The sequence below is a fragment of the Ambystoma mexicanum genome, chromosome 9 (genome assembly GCF_040938575.1).
Source record: "Ambystoma mexicanum isolate Mex_15411 chromosome 9, UKY_AmexF1_1, whole genome shotgun sequence".
NCBI classification, from domain to species: domain Eukaryota; kingdom Metazoa; phylum Chordata; class Amphibia; order Caudata; family Ambystomatidae; genus Ambystoma; species Ambystoma mexicanum.
The window spans coordinates 1,489,415,993-1,489,435,112 of NC_090931.1; the positions used below are offsets into that span (position 1 = coordinate 1,489,415,993).

General features: G+C 49.0%; 1 protein-coding gene across 1 annotated transcript in view; it reads right to left on the bottom strand.

Annotated features, from left to right (window-relative positions):
• Positions 1-18,620, bottom strand: part of LOC138489267 (zinc finger protein 84-like) — a 58,633-nt gene extending 40,013 nt beyond the window's left edge. The window contains exon 1 of the mRNA XM_069616961.1: positions 18,489-18,620. The gene's annotated coding sequence lies outside the window, so the exon portion shown is untranslated. The remainder of the gene's footprint in view (positions 1-18,488) is intronic.
• Between the last annotated feature and the right edge of the window lie 500 nt (positions 18,621-19,120).

Below are 19,120 nucleotides of genomic sequence, written 5' to 3' on the forward strand. Positions count from 1 at the left end.
TGGCCCCTGCTGCCGGAACACCTACACGCATCCAGGATAATGTGGCGAGTCGGAAGAAGGAGTCAGACATACTCTGGACAGGTTGACTTTCTCTTGATGAAATTATAAAGAAAAGGCCTATCTCCCCCTAATGCTAGAGGGGGTTCCCTGCCTTACTAAAGTAACTGAAGGTGCTTGTCTGTCGTCACAAAGTGTCAAGTAAATGTCCTCAGTCCTAAATGCAACTCTATCTGACCCTTCCACTAACACAAACAACTGAAGTCGGCCAAAAGAATGTCTCTCATCTCCTGGTTGTTTCCCTTTTTGCCTTCTTGGCAGTGGCTTTCTCTCAGGGTTTTTATTTTAGCTCCTTATACCATCAATAAACAAAATCTCTCTGTTTCTGAAATATGTTGCTTATGCTGATTTTCTTTGACACTCTCTTGGAGTTTCCTTCATGAGTTCTTGTAGCTAATCCTAGCTGTTCATGGGTCATTTACTCTCTTTAGTGTTATGAATTATAATGATTCTCCTGAACATACTGTCTCACATTCTTTACTTTACTTTCAGGTTTCTCACACCCTGAGATCCAACCTTTCTTAAGGTTTTATTTGTGTTAGGAATCCCCCCTCCTGGGTTTATCTATTGGTTTCTTTCTCTTGTTATTTAATTCACTTGGCAGTTTCAAATCACAATTCCTTTGACCCTTGGATATGGAGGGTCTTCGCCCCCCTTCAACACTGAGCTGCTATTCCCCTCTTTCCAGGGTATTCATTTCCACCTTTCCTTCATTTCCCACTCACCCTTGTTTGTCAAGCTCTTCATTTGTTCCTCATATATTGATTTATTCAGGTTTACTATTCGAATGTAGCCCTCAGGCCTTTCACTCGTTCCACTCCTTACAATAGGTTGCCCCGGCGGCCTCCCGCTTCTCCTATTTTCCCCTGTACCATTGTTTGTCCCGGGTGACATTGCGTGGCTCTGCACTTGCTGGGGTAACCTGCCTCGTGTTTTCGGTCTCGGGTTTCTCCAACATTCTGTTCCTTGCGTCTCTGTCGGCTACTGTAGTCGAGGGATGCTGGCCAGTGGGAGGTGTCCACACTCCCTGCTGTAGGGTTTTCGGCATTGTTAGACGGGTGTCTGGCACACCGCAGGATGGTCCTGGTCACACCACCACGTCGGACAGGTTTTCTCTCCCCATCTTCACAACGGCTTCCCCGCTGTCTACTTCGCCGGGCCTCCGGTGTCTTGAGCTGGTGATCTTCAGTTTGTCGAACAGTCGCAGGTTCCACGGTTTCCTCCTAGTCTGTCTCTCCAAGGCGTGATTATGCTAGAGGGGTTCCCCTGTGCACCATAATCTCTCTCCTCTTGTGATCCACTCATCCCGATTATATACAGATCTCTTCTTAAAGAGATTTTCTTTATGGAAGGCAGTCACATATATGCATATAAGGTGGGTGGTCTAGAGAGTTCCTCGTGGAAATGAGAGTAATTGTCCCCTAAGAGGAAGTCACTCCCAGTTTGGTTCAACTTGCCCAGACCCCTAGGGAGAGTCTTGCGGAGTGGACTCACCTCCCTAGCCTCAAAGGGGGTGGGTCCAACCTGGAGAGAAGGGACGAATACCTTTGATTTGTCACAATAACTAAGGGGTTGCAACCCTAGATCGGTAGGCACTGCCTCAATGGCCGCCTGTCTCCCAGTGGGTGGTACAAACAGCCGTCAATCAGAATCCATATGGGACTACCAGCCCCTCTTCAACATCCCTAAGTCTGCGATTCCGTGATATGGTGCACTTTTTGGGCGGGGTGCCCGGCCTATTTCTTGTCCCATTCCGACCCTACTTGTGGTGTGCTTTGTCTCACCTGTATGTTTGTATGAGTGAGTTCCCATCCGAGATGTGCCCTGGTGGGTGTGTTGAAAAAGGAGAGGTATGTTATGTAGAGTCTGGAAGAATGTATATGGTCCGAGTGTGTTCTCTGGTGTGCGTGTGTGCAAAAGAGGGGAGGTGTGTTATATAGTGCTTGCAAGAAGGTATGGAACGTCTGTGGTCAATAGGAATGCTGTGAGAGGGATTAGAATGTTTGGGTATGAGTGAGGCTCCAGCCCAGGCAGTTGGAGAGAGGTAGGCCTGGGTTGTCGGAGCCAGTGGGTTTCTGCCACGTTCCTATGCAACTACTTGATACAACTTGATGGAACATAAGAGCAATTTACCAGAAGTGTCACAGAGCATCCTATATGGGAACACAAGCAATCATAGGCATGCTGTGTGGTCTAGCAGTTTGGATAAGACTGCTCGCATTGGTGGCAGGACCACAACTGAAAGGACAGCAGCCCCCGAAGAAGCAGCTCCAGACCATGTATTGGCCCGTGTTAGACTGTGGTGCCTTCAGCCATCCACCAGCAGCGACCGAAAAGGTAGGAGACCAGCACCTGCTGCTCCCCAGTAAAATGTCCAAACCCATCGAAATTCAATTTAACCACACCTGTTGTGTCCTATCACACTTAGATTCAGCCCACAGCCAAACAGCTCCTAGTGTTTCAGATTGCTGCCTGCCTCTTGAGTTACTGTTACTACCACTAATGCATTTACTGTTGTTCACCTGTGTTAGGCCCTTTCTCCCTCTATCCAGATGTCCCAGACCTAAGTGCTGCTATTGCACTATAGCTCAGTACACTTCCTGCCATCTTATTAATAGGTGCCTCGACCCAGACTCGACTCCTTCGGTCCTAGCCCTCTGGACGTGCAGCTACTCTCTGACCCACACATCACTCAGCTGCTGATGTGCTCCATCCCACAATCATGACCAACCTCCCCTCCCTGATGGAGAAACCTAGGTGTCTACACAACAAAGACCGCCGCTGCACCACCTCAACCCTGCCCCTTCGGCACTACACCCACCCGCCATAATGCACCACCCCCAGCACCTGCGCCCCGTACTAGCACCATAGTACTCGATCGCTGATACTCTGCCCCCCCCCTCTAACCTCCTAATCATCATCCCACAACCAACTCTGAAATCAGAGGAGCACTCTGGTGCGCCAAACACTGCGCACCTCATCCCACACATTTCAGCCCTACCAGCCCACTTGCCGGCCTTCTTCACCCAGGCATCTACAAAGAACAATCCCCTTCTCCCCTCCCTTACACCCCATGCAATTTCTACCTCACAAGCCAGAGGAGCTCTCTGGCTCTCCAAACACCACGTGTTCTATGCAAATAACACAGCATCTGTGCGCTCACTCCGAACTCACCCCCAGAGCAACCCCACGAACCCCAGCACACCCGGCCCCTGCCAAAGCCCTCTTGACACCTGCACTAGCAAGCAACCCTCATATCTAGTGCTCCACATCACACCATCAGGGTCAACCCTCCACCAACACGCACTCCATCCATGCCCCCCACATCAGCCCCACCCCTCCTCACCACCTATTCCACTTCCTCAAATGCAGCGTCGCCTTGACAGAGGTCTCACAAAGACAACCTGTTCAGGAAGAGAGGAATTCGCTGACAGGCCCATTGGTCAGCACCCAACCTCAAGAACTTGTAAGACAAGATAGCTGCACCATGTGAGGACAGGGGGTGCAGGATTCACTTACTCCAACACAACTCAATAACGAGGACTCAGTAGTTTGGAAAGGGAAGTCTGTTTAATGATACATACATCAAACAGGGAAACAAATGGGAATCAGATGTAGTGCGATCACCGGTCTCGCTCCGACTTCCACGAACTTCAGTTGAACAACAATTTTTATAGGCACAAATCGTCATCATTGACGTCTAATTTCTATAAAATATCATCATGCAATATAATTGGTTAGGAAAGGTAACTTAAATATAGGTATTATATCTGTATATGATAATGGAGCATGTGGATTGGATAACTCTTATCGGGTGGGCATCTATGCCCATCCCTCTATATCACACATGATTGGCGTCACTACAAGTACGACGTCTCATTGGCTACAGTGTCTATAGGAGCCTAGATTACATGGTCCATTGTGATTGGGCAAGTTACACCCCTAAGCATAAATCTCCACTTTAATTAGCAGCATGCAGAATAGACACCACTGAGCCTGGTGTCCCAAGTTTCACCTTGCCTCCCTTCCATCAATCAGTGTTTTAGGGTGACGTGTCAATTAGTTGGCTAGGGATGGCCTCGAAACTGTAGTCTCTTATCGGGAACAGTTATGGCATCCTCAGGTCCTGGATGGTCACGTGTTAGTTCACCATGAATCTGCTTCAGTTTCCAGCTTTTAGTGCATTTAATTCTGTGTCGGCCTAGCCACCTGCATGGCCCCCCTTATCTTGACCTTCATGAGGCAGGCTGGAATGCTCTGAAGTTGTAACGCTCACCTGGTATCCACGGGGACGTCACTCAGCCTGTTCTGACCTCTTACAACCTCAAACCCTTCCCTGGAGTCTACTCGACTGGAGTCTGGGCCTGAAACACAGGATTGATAGAGTTTAACTCCCTATTGTCTCTGTGTGCTTGAACCCCTTCTTCCCAGGGTCCAACCCTTCCCTTTGATCCACAGCTCACCTTGTTTTCTTGGAAAATGTGCTCTCCATCCTGCTTTCAGCGCAGGGGCGCGTTGATTGATGTGGGCTCGTTGCTGCCTAGTTACTTCACTGGCAAGAGTCCGACAGGTAAGTATAATGAGTTTTTTTAACAGTTCTCTAACTTCGTTCCTTTCCTTCCTTAGATGATGGCCGACATCCGGGGATGGCGACCCTTTCGTATTTGGATTGAACTGAGTTCTTTTTCTGTGTCTTTTAGGTGCCGCGACGTTTTCAGCGTGGATGCCGGTTATGAAGAAGAAATCGGTGAGTAAGCGCGGTATGCAGCGCCTCTAGATGTTTCCACGCTAACCTGGAGTGTCTTTTCCCTCTTGCAGATGGATGAGAAGTTCCGGAGACAGGGTTCCTCAGGAGCGGCTGGGATTCAGGTAAGCGTTTGAAGCTCGTACAGTCTTTAAAAATAAGCAAGGATTTTCTGAATGCTTACTAATGCCTTTTTCTGTTCTTTTCCATTTTCCTTAGGAAGCGGTGTCCCGGGATGGGAATGACACTGCCAAAGATGCCCGCAGAACAGAAGGAGCAATGAATGATGGGCAGAAGCGCCTCAAGGTAAGGCTGTTCCTAACAGTGTTCTTGTTCTTGCAGGAGCTGAGCGCAGAAGAAAGATGCAGGTCTACTGGAGACCGATCCAAACACAGTGTCACGCTGCAGGTGCAGAAAACACAAAGCATGTTTCTCAGCCTGGGCGTGGCTTAAATAGTCTCTGGGTATCCCAGGTGTCTCTGGGCTGAACCACACCCAAAAGACTAGACTGCACATGTAGTTCTGGGAACCGAAATATGTGGGGGCATCCATCTTGTCCCCATCAATGCACTACAAGTCCAATCCCCAATGTTATCCTATGGAAGTGAGTGAGTCTGGTGGCACAAGCGCCCAGTCTGAATCCAAGTGAGCCGTTGGAGGGATGGAGAGGCCCTTGAGGGCCATGTAGGTGATTGTGGCCTGGCTCCAGCCTGACATCTTGGAGGGCTGGGGACATGGGGGGCAGGAATCATGACAGAAGTTGGAGTCTTGTGAGCTGACGCTCTCCTCCCCTTCTCACGTTGACCTCGATTTCCTAGGCATGAGACACTCTTTGTTGAGTTTCGATTCCGCTCCTTCTCTTGCCTTTGGCTGGGTTTCGAAACTTGGCCTGGCAGGCCTCTGGCCGCCTGGGCACCTTTTCTGCTTTTACAAAATGGAGTCGCACTTGTATAATGTGCCTTATTGAGGTAGATATACGGTTGGCGCTAGCCGCTCTATCTTCTACTAAGCATTGCAAGCAATATCAATTTTTTAGCATCTTGCATTTCAGGCCTATTTACACACAGTTAACAGGACAGCTGCTTCCATCTGGTCTCGTAACACTGTTTCCTGGCGTTGTAACATTGTCTCCTCTCTGTGCCTATTCCATTCAATTTCGTAGTTACTCGCACTGGCGTGTTATCTTCGATAGCTGCTCTTGTTCATTCTCGAATCTGTTCAGGCCCTTGTGTCATTTCCACTGGCCTTCCGTTAAGGCTTTTGGGGTCTGTTTGTGGACCGTGTGCAGGTATTCCACATTTCGTATCAGCGGCTGGTACGGCTGTCAGATAGGGTACCGTGCTGCCCAGGGTTGTCTGGTTATGGGTGCTTCAGCCGGTATGGATCTTCTGATGTATACTGGGCAGAGTCCCACAGCAGCTCTTTGTAGGTTCATTTGCTCTTCATACGTCACATATCTTGGCAAGCGCGTTCCTGGTACCTCAAATTAGGGGAAGGGGTCCAGGCCATGTCTGGGACCTCCTTTACAAACCGCACCCCACAAACTCCGCACAACTCTGAACCCCCACCTCTTCACCTGCGAAACCCTCTTGCCCAATCTCCCACACCACCGTCTACCCCACCCTCAGCTCCCTCTCGACCCCCACCCACCAACCTCCCCCTTCAAACCCTTTCCCGTCTCTCAAAGTAGCATGTCATGCCCTTTTTATAACCATCACCTCGTCCTCCTTCCCCTCTGACCCACCTACCCTCTCTCACACCTCCCTGGCAGTCAGACCCAAAAAACGCAGAAAAGGTGACTAGCCCTCTCCCTCAACTCGCCATACCTCACCACTTCTTCATCGGTCCAACCTCCCATCCTTCCTCTCCCCTGCCATCAGGCCCTTCTCTCTTCCCATCTTCACCCTCTTGAACTCGACCTCTCACCCAGTACTCCTAAACCCCTAGCACCCGCCAGACTCAAACCCCAAACAACTTGCGTGACCCCACACACCTCACATGCACCACTCTCCATCCCCCTCCCCCAACCCTTCTAACATACCTACCACTGCCCGCTTATGCTTCCCGCACCTCATCGACCTGACCCACTCACCCCTCCCCCAAAGATTACCTACATCCCAACCCCCCACTACCACCCCTCTGTCCGTCTTAACTTGCCAGACTAATCCGACTACTCCCAACATTGCAAAGGGCACCTATGCACACAGAACACTCCCTGCCACGAGCATCAAGAAAATCACTTCACCTCATGAAATCACATGCCTCCTTTTCAATGCCCGCTCCGTGGCGAAAAACAGACACAGCATCTTTGACCTCCTATTCTCTGATAGCCCTGACCTCACCTTTATCACTGAAACATGGCTCTCCGACAATTTTGTACCAGTCGCGCACAACGCCTTCCCCCATGGCTACTCGCTTATCTCCCACAACAGTCCTTCCAGAGGTGGCAGAGTGGCAATTCTCTACAAACCGCATTTCTCCATCTCTCTCACTGAAACCCAGACATGCAATGCTAACTGTGAATCCCTTCTAGTAAAACTCTTGCTAGCATCAACACTCACTCACAGCTTCGTATACAGACCCCCTGGATATGACAGATATTTTGCCAACAATCTCTGTGACTCAATAGCTACCATTCAGGTAAATCACCCAACATTCACACTACTGGGAGACTTCAATATATGGTTTGACGTGCCGAACAACCCTATCACCCAACCCCTGGTCAACAGTCTTGAGGCACTCAACCTCTCCCGTCATAGCACAGGTCCAACTCACTCAGGTGGTCACACCCTTGATGCGATCTTCAGCAGTTAGGACCTCGTCTCTACATCCAGTCCCAAACCACTTATCTGGACAGACCACTCTGCCATCCCTTTCTCTATCCACACACCAGCCCATCCTACCACGGCTCCCCCTACCCTCACCTTTGATCACAAATTCTGGAACAAAGTCAGGGTACTCCCTGACCTAGTCAAAACCCTACTACTGTGGTAGACTTTTAACCATTGAATCCTTTGACTCCTGGATTAAAGAATCACTAATTCCTCTCACCCCCTGACGCCCTGCAACCTCACGCAAAGGACCGTACCCGAAATGGTTCACGCCCCACCAGAAGACTTTCAAAAGTCATAACTCTTGAGAGCAAATGGTGAGCTTCTAAAACCGCTCTCAACAGATCCATGTTTGTCCGCATAACACTGAAAGTTGGACCAGAAGGTGGCGATGCAGTCGGCAAGCGGTGCCAGGGAGTGAACAGCCAGGAAGAAAGGTTAGACAGCTCGGGAACACCACAAGTAGAGAGACACAGATAGAAGAGAGATAGGATCCTAGTTGGACCTGAGAGGGTTGGTCAGTGAGAAAGGAGGTAAGCCTTCCCAGGGCCTGATCGGTGATACCCAGGTTATCACGGAGGCGATGCAGGATGGCATGGTTGAAAATTTCAAAGGCAGAAGAAAGATTGAGGAGAATGAGGCCAGAAGGAAGGTTAGAGAGGAGGTCTTCAAGGGTGTTGAGGAGAGCAGTTTCCATGATTCTGGCAGCTCTGAAGTCAGACTGGTGGTCGTGGAGACAGTCAACAGATTCAGTATGTTGATTAAGTTGAGAGATGGCCAGCTTTTTCAAGAGTTTGCCCAGAAAAGGAGTGATGGAGATCAGCCAATAGTTAGCCGGGGAGGAAGGATTGGCAGAGGGCTTCTTTAGAAGGGGGTGCACAAGGGAGTGCTTAAAGGGGAGGCAAAAGTTCCAGTGCCAAAGGAGTGTTTGCAGAAATGGCCAAAGGCTACAGCAAGGGTGCCAATGTGGTCTTTGATGGTTCTGGATGAGCAGGGTAGAGCCTGCTTTGGGGAGACTTTCATAGATTGGACTTCCACATACGGGCCAGGAGTGGAGGAGGAGGTAGAATAAGAGAGAGAGGACAGGATGTCCTGAGTTTTAGTGATGAAGTGAGAAGCCGAGGCCATGCATAGGGCCTGGGAGGGAACAGGGGAGGTAGAGACTGCAGCAGGATTGGCCAGCTCCTTGCAGATTTTGAAGAATTCGGCCAAGATGTTAGATGCCGCTGAGACGCATGCTTGGATGTGAGCTCTCTTCTTGACGAGGACAGAGTCTGTATTGCCTTTGGAGCAGGCAACAGGCCAGTTTGTCAGAGGATGCGCCTGATGCCATCCACTTCCTCTCTGCCTCCCTGCACTTGCTTTTATGGGTGACGGGGTCAGAGTCGTACCAAGAGTTGCACTTCGATTTGGGCTTCAAGCGGATCCTCATGACGGGGGCAAGGATATAAATAGTGTTAGTGATAGAGAGAGGAAGGTTAGAAAGGGCTGTGTCAGGATGTGAGTGAGCCAAAGTTGCAGAAGGAAGAGAGAAAGCAGTGGCGAAAGCCCCCGCTAACACACGCTTCATGGCAGATGACCGAGAAGGTAAGTGGCAGTGCAGGGGTCGGCTTGGCCTGAGGGGTAGAGAGAGAGGTGGGACGAAAGGAGAAAGTGATCACTCCAGGAGAGAGGAGTGGTGAGAGGGAGAGATGGACAGGTTGTATCCAGGTGGATGCTAGGGTCTCTGAGGAGGAGACATTGAGAGGTAGAGGAAAGGAGGAAGGAGGGAGGAGGAGAGGTCAGGCCACTCGGAGACAAAGAGGGCGACCTGGCCAGTTGACCTGTAGATAGTGGCCACAGTGAGGGAGAGGCCAGGAGAGATTGAGGTACAGACCAGGCATTCAAAGGAGGAGTAGTGCTGCAAAGGGATGAAAGAAGCAGGGATACACGGGAAGATCAAGGCTACACCACGACCGGGTTGGTTGGTTCTGGTTTCCGAAAGGATCTTGTAGCCATCAGGAAGTAGAGTGTCAAAGCTTGTGGCAGAGCTGGCCGTGAACCACGTCTCGGTGAGACCGAGAACATCCAGATCAAGTTCTTCCAGGAGACGGCAGAGGAGTGTTTGACAGCAGAGCAAGAGTTAATAGTAGCAATTTGGAGAGGTTGCCCCCTTTGAATGACTTCCATGGTGGTGTACAGGTCAGAGGTACGTCCTGCTGAAGTATTAGAGGTGCCCGAAGGAGGGCAGAATAGGAAGGTGGAGACGGCAAGGTAGCCGGAGGAACAGGGTGCCAGAGGAGGTGGCAACAGGGTGGTGAGAGAAGAAGCAGAGGGAGCCGTAGAGGTGGCAGAGGAAAGAGGCAGCAGAGGAGCCAGAGAAGGGATAGCAGGAGAGGAAAGGAAGTTTATAAGGTGCAGGAAGCATCTATCAAAAAGGAGGAGGTGGGCCTGAGGGCCTTGGACCTAGATGGTGCCATTAATGTAGACATTTATGATGGTCTTGGAGGAGTGGAAGGGGGCCAGGAGGGCCTTCCGCCGGGTCCCACCATTAATGGGAGAAGAGGAAAAAAGAGACTGAACCAAGACCATATGGGGGGGGGGGTCCATAGGCCTGCAGAGGGACCAACAAAGAGGATGCCTCTAAGCGTCTGTCTAGAGGAAGCACTTGTGTAGGTATCAGCGATAGGGAGGCCTGGGTTGGAGACCTGGATGTCCCTTTGAACTTCTTTTTGCCAGACCTACTGAGAGAGATGGGATAGTTGATAGAAAAACAGTTTGAGAAGATAGGTGAGACAGAGAAGTAGGGGCTGAGTACAAAAAGAAGGGAGGGACATAGAAGGAGGGGTAAACAGTGGACAGCAAACAACGGCCAGAAATTCAGGTGCAAAACATGGACCACAGCAACAGAAGCACAAAAAAACAATCAGAGGGGGGTGAACCAAGTCGTCAACCAAAGGAACCTAGAAGTAAAGTAATGAACACAGCAGGAATGCAGGCAATGCAATGTGGGCCAAAAACCTTGGGAGACAAAACCTGAAACACAATACACAAAGTCAATCACAAAAGGTACCTAGAAGTAAAGGAATAAACACAGCAAGAATGCAGGCAATGCAATATGAGCCAACAATCGGGGAGAAAAACAAAAAGTCAAGGACACTACACACATAATCAGGGCGGGAGATAAGAAGGGGAGGCGGTGCGTGGGGAAAGTTGAGACATAAGATACGAGGGAGAGCACGCAGCCTAAGATGTGATTCTCAATTCTCAATGGCCTAATAGCCATTCTCAATTCCTTTCATTCATCTCAACGAGTAATATGGATACTTTTCAATTTGAGAATGGTTTTTCTTCAGCGCAACGTCTTTTATACTAGGTATTACTATCTTATTGTCTGCATCTCATTGCTTCGCTTTCCTTTCACTCAGAACTTTCTATTAACATGCTGCCTGCACGCATTGGCATTGACACAATGAAATTCAGCAATTTTCACTTGCATACCGGGTTGCTTCTTCGGATTGAATCTCACTGGTCATGCTGTTGCTTCGGTTAGCTTCTGCTTCTTACGGCTGACGTCAGTGTCTCACCTCCTGCCTCTCAGATACTGCTGAGCTGTTACCTCTCTGCCCGGGGGAACAAGCAACTTTGTATGCTCACAAAAGGGTCCACAGCGTCTTTAGGCTCCCTTCTCTGGACTCTGGCTCCTTGGAGACACAGTTCCCTCGCCACGTTTCCTCTTGCAGCCTCACTCTGCAGTCGGTAAGCGTCTCAGCGTCCCATTCTTCACCTTCTTGGCTGCTCCGGCTGGACTGTGACTCCCACTCGCCCTTCTACTCGTACAACTTGCTTTCGCTGATCACTCCTTTTATACTCTTGTGGAGTAGTAACCAGCTGCAGGTACGCATGATCAACTTCAAGTGCCTGACTTTGCCGGACCTTGTTAAGGGGACATCTCCGTTCAGTATGGCACTAAGGGACATTACTACCCAGGCGTAAAACAAAATGTAAAGAAATGCGCCGATTGTAGGTTGTAGGTGACAGGATCTAAAACAAAAGGATCGAATACAATAGTTTTGAGTCAAAAGGACCGAAAAATAAAAGGTGAAATCTTTATTTTTTTATTTTTTGGGGGGGTTTTGGGGGGGTACCCCCAAATCCCCATTTTTGGTGTAAAAAACACTTTCCGTTGCTATACGGAAACCACAACAAAAATAAATAAATTTAAAAAAAGGCATTCAACCCTTTTTTTCGGTCCTTTTGACTCTAAACTATTGTATTCGATCCTTTTGTTTTCGATCCTTTGACTGGACACCGGTATACAGTAAATATATTTTGAATGCTTGGTATTACACTCAACAATGTTGACTGGGGTGCATTTGTAGGCAAACAGCCTAACACTCTTGGGCCCCTATTCCACTTGTAGCCCAAACGGAACGGCTCTCATAATTGGCTACAAGTCACAAGAGCTATAAACCTAATCAGGGTTTAGCTAGCCAACTATGATTCTATAAAGACCACTTGCCTGAGGAACAGTTGTGTCCTGCTGGGAGCTGTTCATTATTGTCAGGTAAGGGAGGAGTGCTTCAGCCGGAAAGGGTCTTGAGTACGGAGTGTTGGGGTAGTTTTCCCTGGTATGCCAGAGGTTGTCTGGGGGTCCGCCTGACTCTCAAGGGCCCACCTCCCTTCCCCAGGATAAATGGAGGACTCAGCCAACGGCAGGTTCAACCTGCAGTTTATTACAAAAAGCAACAGGGATCATAAAAAACAATCAAGTGTCTCCAGTACTTTTCAGTATTCCATGGTGTGCGTTACAGTTTGTAGCGATCTTACGTCATCCCTGGGCCCTCCCCTGAAAAACCTATCACCACAAATGATTGGGTATTGAGAGTGGTAATACCTATCGGTGCACCTTATTGAGGTAATTCTATTGATCCTTACATGTCAGGTGGTTGGCCTGTCCCGTCCCCAAGAAACTATCTTTTAAATTGCTGCAGAGAAATGGGCTTACCATTGGTTCTTGCCCCTTGCCATCCAACCCTGATTTTCTATTCTGTGATTGGTTAGAGCTGATCTCCCCAGGCCTGGGACTCGATCAGTTCTCTGTGCACCTCTTCAAGGTAATGTGAACGATTATGTGTCTGTATTGTAACTTATGGTGTACCACCTTTGCCTGTGAGAATGCGCTCCTACGTTGCTTTCCTTGTCTGAGTTTGCTGGGATCGGGTCTGCTTTCCCACCACGGGTGAATGTCCAATGTCTGGCTCGGCTGCGCCACGTGCTTGACAACAAAGCCAAGCTCTTGCGCTTGCATTTGTGAGGATTTATTCCGATTCTCTGTAGCTGGCCCCTTGTTGTCTAAAGTTTGGAATGCAGTCGTGTATCTCTGACTCTGGCTGTGAGCCTGCTTTGCACTCCGTGCAGTCTGAATCAGCTCTTCTCGTCTCTTGCTCTGTAACTTGAGGCCTTCTGTAATTTTACTTAGACTTATAATATGATTTCTACATGCCCGTGTTATGCTAGGTAACCTATAGGTTAGTCACACCTGGTTCTACCAGGCTCCATATATACTCCTGTAGTCCCATAGGGGTAATTGCTTTAAGCATCTGCAAGCTTGCTCAGGATCTCTTCTTGCTTTGCGTTTCTGCTTTCCTGCATTTGTCTAATGAGAAAAATAATGAAAGCTTTGACAGTATGTATATGTATCCGTCCTCTAGCTATAGAGCTGTGTGTGCTTGTTCTTCGTGTATGCAAATGTGTGTTTGTGTGATGCAGTGCAGGAGTGTGAGTGTGCTTCATGACTAATGCTGCTATGTCGTGGTGTCACTAATGACATCAGCATCATGGTTTCTTGGTGCTTAATCGAGACTGTCTATTAGGGTATTTCCATCTTCGCTCTCTGTTGTCTCCCTATACCTGTAAGAATTTGCACTGGATTGGGTCTGTATGCTTGATTAAGGGGATATTTTTCCATGTACGTGTCAGCAAATGGTGCACTTGGATTTCGTCCATAATAAGATGGGTGGCTGCGAGCGTTCCTGGCTCGTCGTCCTGTCATGTTTCTGGGGGTGAAGAGGGGCATTCTTGGGACCCTCTCTTGAGGAGGGAGGCAGATGCATACAATGTGACCTTGAGGGATGCAGGGATGGCAGAGAGGTCTTCCAAAGCGGATGTCTTCAAAATTGTCCAGATAACTTTGATTTTGCGAGATGGGATGTGTAGCATGTTGTCAGTTGTAACGTTGGTTTCAGCATTAATGCAATTCTTTCAGAGGGGTAGGCAGGGCAGGAATTTACATCAAGGGTATGCCGCAAGCATGGGAGGAAAGCAGCACTTCTACCCAGCTGTTTCATAGTTAGCAGCATTTGGCGCTGGGGTCTCATCCAGTCCCCAGGCAGTGTTTCAGCAGAGGTGCAGAGAACCCACAACTGGCCCTCCAGAAGAAGCTTTAGGAAATATGTAACCCGTACCCTGCTTCAGGTACCCCTCTCCCCCACCGTCGCCTGAACCTGAAAAATCACACCCGACAAGCCCTCTCCAAACCCCCAAAACTATACCCATACAAAAGCACTCAACACAAGGGGTGTGATGGAGACAAACACCTGCATCGTGCTTTATATAGCAAGAGTTAATTACAGGTGCTCCGTCTACATGACATCACAGTGTCCGGATACTGCTCTGCACTAGCCTCCTAGCTGTGCCGGTGAAGACATTCTTTAATTCCTCGTCCAGTTTCCTGACAGCGCATAGCTGTGAGCATGGGCATCAGAGCGGGGAGTTCAGTGTCAGAACCCCAGTACGATTTCCAGTCGCCGGCATCTTCGCTCTGTAGTCCGTGCACAGTGATAGTGTTAACAGCAGCATGTTTTTCCTCTCCCACGACTTATTCACAGCAGCTGATCCATAGATGTCTGCAAGCATAATGCTGCACAGAGACAAAACCGCTGACCAATCCCATCCCTCGCTTAAATCTCTAACTCGTAACTCCCCTCCCTCCCTTGCCACCCCTGCCCCTCTTTCCCCTTTTCTTTATTTAGCACTCGTCCATTTCAGAGCACATACTTACCTGTTGACTGCAATCTTAATCTCACAGGCAAAACTGTCACTTGTCGCAGTTGTCCTTCCCCTCCTCACTTGCCCCCCCATTTTCCTGTAAATAGTGGTCTCTGATGGGTAGGAAAAAATGATGACCTTTGCTGTCATATTTTACTACCCTATCAAATTGTCTCACCTCTGCCTTTTTAGATTTTCTCCAGCATTGGATCTTTCATAGATTTACATACTGTGAATAATCAGCATTACATTCTTTAGACGTCAAGAGGGCCTTAAAGTATTACTTCGACCGTACAAAAGCCTTCAGGGCTACAAGACAACTTTTCATTGCATTTGGGTGTAGCTTAGGCAGCAGTGAGAAAGACCAAACCTGCAGAAACCTCTCAGTGTTTCATATTATTAGAACTTGGATGCCAGAAAAAATGCACCCTGCAGTTCCAAATGGGGGCAGAGAGCTCCCTGTGAGAAGTTATCCCACCTGAAAGAGGGTACAAGCCTCCGACCTTCATCAGTCCAAACCCTAAGTTATAGTGCCCAGATGCCCTATCCCAAGACCCCAGTGTACCGGTCAACCCCAGACCAACGGCCATATGTGCTAATCCATCACAAGGATCCCTGTCCCTGTGAGTTGTGCTGCAAGGAAAGTAACAAATTTAAGCTCAGGGTGGGAAGAACCGGACCAGCGCTGACGGTCTGGGATCAAGCACAGGTTTGGAGTTATTGTGACCTCAAAAGTAGCCTCTGCTCTCATGTCTGCAGTACCAGGTGCACATTAGGCCACAAATAAGAGATCTAGTGAATTCTTATAGTAATTACCAATTATGAGCTTTGTGCTTGATGGAGTATGAAGAAGAATCCAATGTGGAAGAAGAGGAGCAGGTGAAGCTGGGACCAATGGCCTAGCATCCCCAGTGGACCAGGCCGCCTATGTATAGGGCCGCACCAACCAGCTACAAGGATTTCTAACCTATGTGATGTCAAAATGTGTTATCGGTAGGATTTTCTGATGGGTGGAAAAAAATGACATTACATGCGGTCATATTTTCCTACCCTGTCACATTTTCATACCCCTGCACAGCCTGTCAAATGTGCCTACCCATTGAAATGTACCCCCACTTTCCTTCTACACGGTCAAAATGTGCTATTGGTAGGGTTTTATGATGGGAAGCAAAAATTGACAGAACATGCTGTCAGATTTTCCTACCCCGTCACTTTTTCCTACCCCTGGGTGGGTTGCCCAAGGCCTGCTCGCGGTAGGATTTTCTGACGGGTAGGAAAAAATGACAGGTCAGGCTGTCAGATTTTCCTACCCCATCGCTTTTTCCTACCCCTCGGTGGGTTGCCCAATGCCTGCTCTCGGTAGGATTTTCTGATGGGTAGGAAAAAATGACAGGTCAGGCTGTCAGATTTTCCTACCCCGTTGCTTTTTCCCACCCCTGGGTGGGTTGCCCAATGCCTGCTTTCGGTAGGATTTTCTGACGGGTAGGAAAAAATGACAGGTCAGGCTGTCAGATTTTCCTACCCCGTCACCTTTTCCTACCCCTGGGTGGGTTGCCCAATGCCTGCTGTCGGTAGGATTTTCTGATGGGTAGGAAAAAATGACAGGTTAGGCTGTCTGATTATCCTACCCCGTCACTTTTTCCTACCCCTGGGTGGGTTGTCCAATGCCTGCTGTCGGTAGGATTTTCTGACAGGGTAGGAAAAAATGACAGGTCAGGCTGTCAGATTTTCCTACCCCGTCACTTTTTCCTACCCCTGGGTGAGTTGCCCAATGCCTGCTCTCGGTAGGATTTTCTGATGGGTAGGAAAAAAAGACAGGTCAGGCTGTCATATTTTCCTACCCCATCACCTTTTCCTACCCCTGGGTGGGTTGCCCAATGCCTGCTGTCGGTAGGATTTTCTGATGGGTAGGAAAAAATGACAGGTCAGGCTGTCAGATTTTCCTACCCCATTGCTTTTTCCTACCCCTGGGTGGGTTGCCCAATGCCTGCACTCGGTAGGATTTTCTGACGGGTAGGAAAAAATGACAGGTCAGGCTGTCTGATTTTCCTATACCCGTTGCTTTTTCCTCCCCCTGGGTGGGTTGCCCAATGCCTGCTGTCGGTAGGATTTTCTGACGGGTAGGAAAAAATGACAGGTCAGGCTGTCTGATTTTCATACCCCGTCACTTTTTCCTACCCCTGGGTGGGTTGCCCAATGCCTGCTTTCGGTAGGATTTTCTGACTGGTAGGAAAAAATGACAGGTTAGGCTGTCAGATTTTCCTACCCCGTCACTTTTTCCTACCCCTGGGTGAGTTGCCCAATGCCTGCTCTTGGTAGGATTTTCTGACGGGTAGGAAAAAATGACAGGTCAGGCTGTCTGATTTTCCTACCCCGTCACTTTTTCCTACCCCTGGGTGGGTTACCCAATGCCTGCTGTCGGTAGGATTTTCTGACGGGTAGGAAAAAATGACAGGTCAGGCTGTCAGATTTTCCTACCATGTCACTTTTTCCTATCCGTAGGATTTTCTGACAGGTAGCAAAAAATGAGATTTTCCTACCCCGTCACTTTTTCCTACCCCTGGGTGAGTTGCCCAATGCCTGCTCTTGGTAGGATTTTCTGACGGGTAGGAAAAAATGACAGGTCAGGCTGTCTGATTTTCCTACCCCGTCACTTTTTCCTACCCCTGGGTGGGTTACCCAATGCCTGCTGTCGGTAGGATTTTCTGACGGGTAGGAAAAAATGACAGGTCAGGCTGTCAGATTTTCCTACCATGTCACTTTTTCCTATCCGTAGGATTTTCTGACAGGTAGCAAAAAATGAGATTTTCCTACCCCGTCACCTTTTCCTACCCCTGGGTCGGTTGCCCAATGCCTGCTGTCGGTAGGATTTTCTGACGGGTAGGAAAAAATGACAGGTTAGGCTGTCAGAATTTCCCACCCCGTCACTTTTTCCTACCCCTGGGTGGGTTACCGAATGCCTGCTGTCGGTAGGATTTTCTGACTGGTAGGAAAAAATGACAGGTCAGGCTGTCAGATTTTCCTACCATGTCACTTTTTCCTATCGGTAGGATTTTCTGACGGGTAGCAAAAAATGACATTACAATTCCTGTCAGATTTTCCTATCGATAGGATTTTCTGGCAGATAGCAAAAAGTGACGTTACACCGGCAAACTTTGTCTTGCGGAGCTCTGTTTTGTCCTAAGGCCCAGAGGTTAGCCCAAGAAACTCCCAGATCTGTTCCCAAGCCGAGCTCTCACCCACGAGCAGCCCGCGCTTCAGACGCCTCGGCACTCGAAACTGAATGCAAAAACAGCCAAAGCCTCACTTTCTGGTCAGAAGCTGTCCAAATTGGCATGTATGACTTGCAATTTACAGATGTTTTTTGTTCGGGTTGACCAATAAAAAGAGCAACTTCCATTATTCGCTCAAAATGGTTTCTTGTTGAATCACTATCACAGGCACGTTTCAAATTAAAAATGGTGGCAATTCTTATAGCCCCAAAAAGAGATACTGTGTTGCCTGGCCTGGGGTTACATGACGTCCCTCGGCCTTGCTAATAAGGAGAGGCTTCCAAGAATACATTTGTTCCATGTCCAGCTCGGATAGGCAGGTGTTTCCCAGTCCAGGAGCGAAGGAGGAGAAAGGGTTGGGGAAAAAAACCAGCAGGGCAACCCTGGGCAACCAGAACCGACAGTAAAATGTCAGACTATCAAGACCCAATCCAGGCAGGTTGCAGCCTAGAGAACAGTTGGTTACCTTCTCGCTCACCTTTGACCCCAGGGTACATCTACAAAGCACAACGTGCTCCTATGAGGAAGTGAAAAAGAGGATATCAAATCTCTCACCATCCGTAACAGCTGAGGGATGATCTTTTTTGGTCTGAATATTGCCTCCAGAATGTGAAGTCAAGGAGTCCGTAGGTTCGGTTGATGATCAGGCGCCTAGCAGCAGTGTCTCAAACGTGTCCTCGTGATTAGTATCTCCTGCATTACGCATGCGCGGTAGAGAGCCACGGTCTCCCTCGGGGACTTCTACGAGTCTCGCCGGAGAGACTGGCGCTGTATCTGTGCATGGCTTTGAGGCTCGTGTCTCCTACACTGCGCGTGCGCAGTACAAAGCTCTCGCTCACTTCTCCCTCCCTCCCTCTCTCTCTCTCTCTCTCTCTCTCTGTCTCCCCCTCTCTCTCTCTCTCTGTCTCCCTCCCTCTCTCTCAGGTGGTGTTTCAATGGTTAGTCGCTGTACTAATGGTGTCTCACGGATTTAGGTTTGGCCTTTAAGTGAGTCCGGACGGAAGACTGGTTTTATGTAATACTTGGTATCCCATAGCGATCCGAGGGTTTTCCCCGGAGACTCAGGGTTTTTATGCTCTTCTCCGGGTTTATGGCCCATCAGGACACCTCTATATAAATGAGCCATAAACATTCCTGCGTTAGGCAAATTGCTGCCTGGGCACGAGCACCATGCAAAAATAAACGTT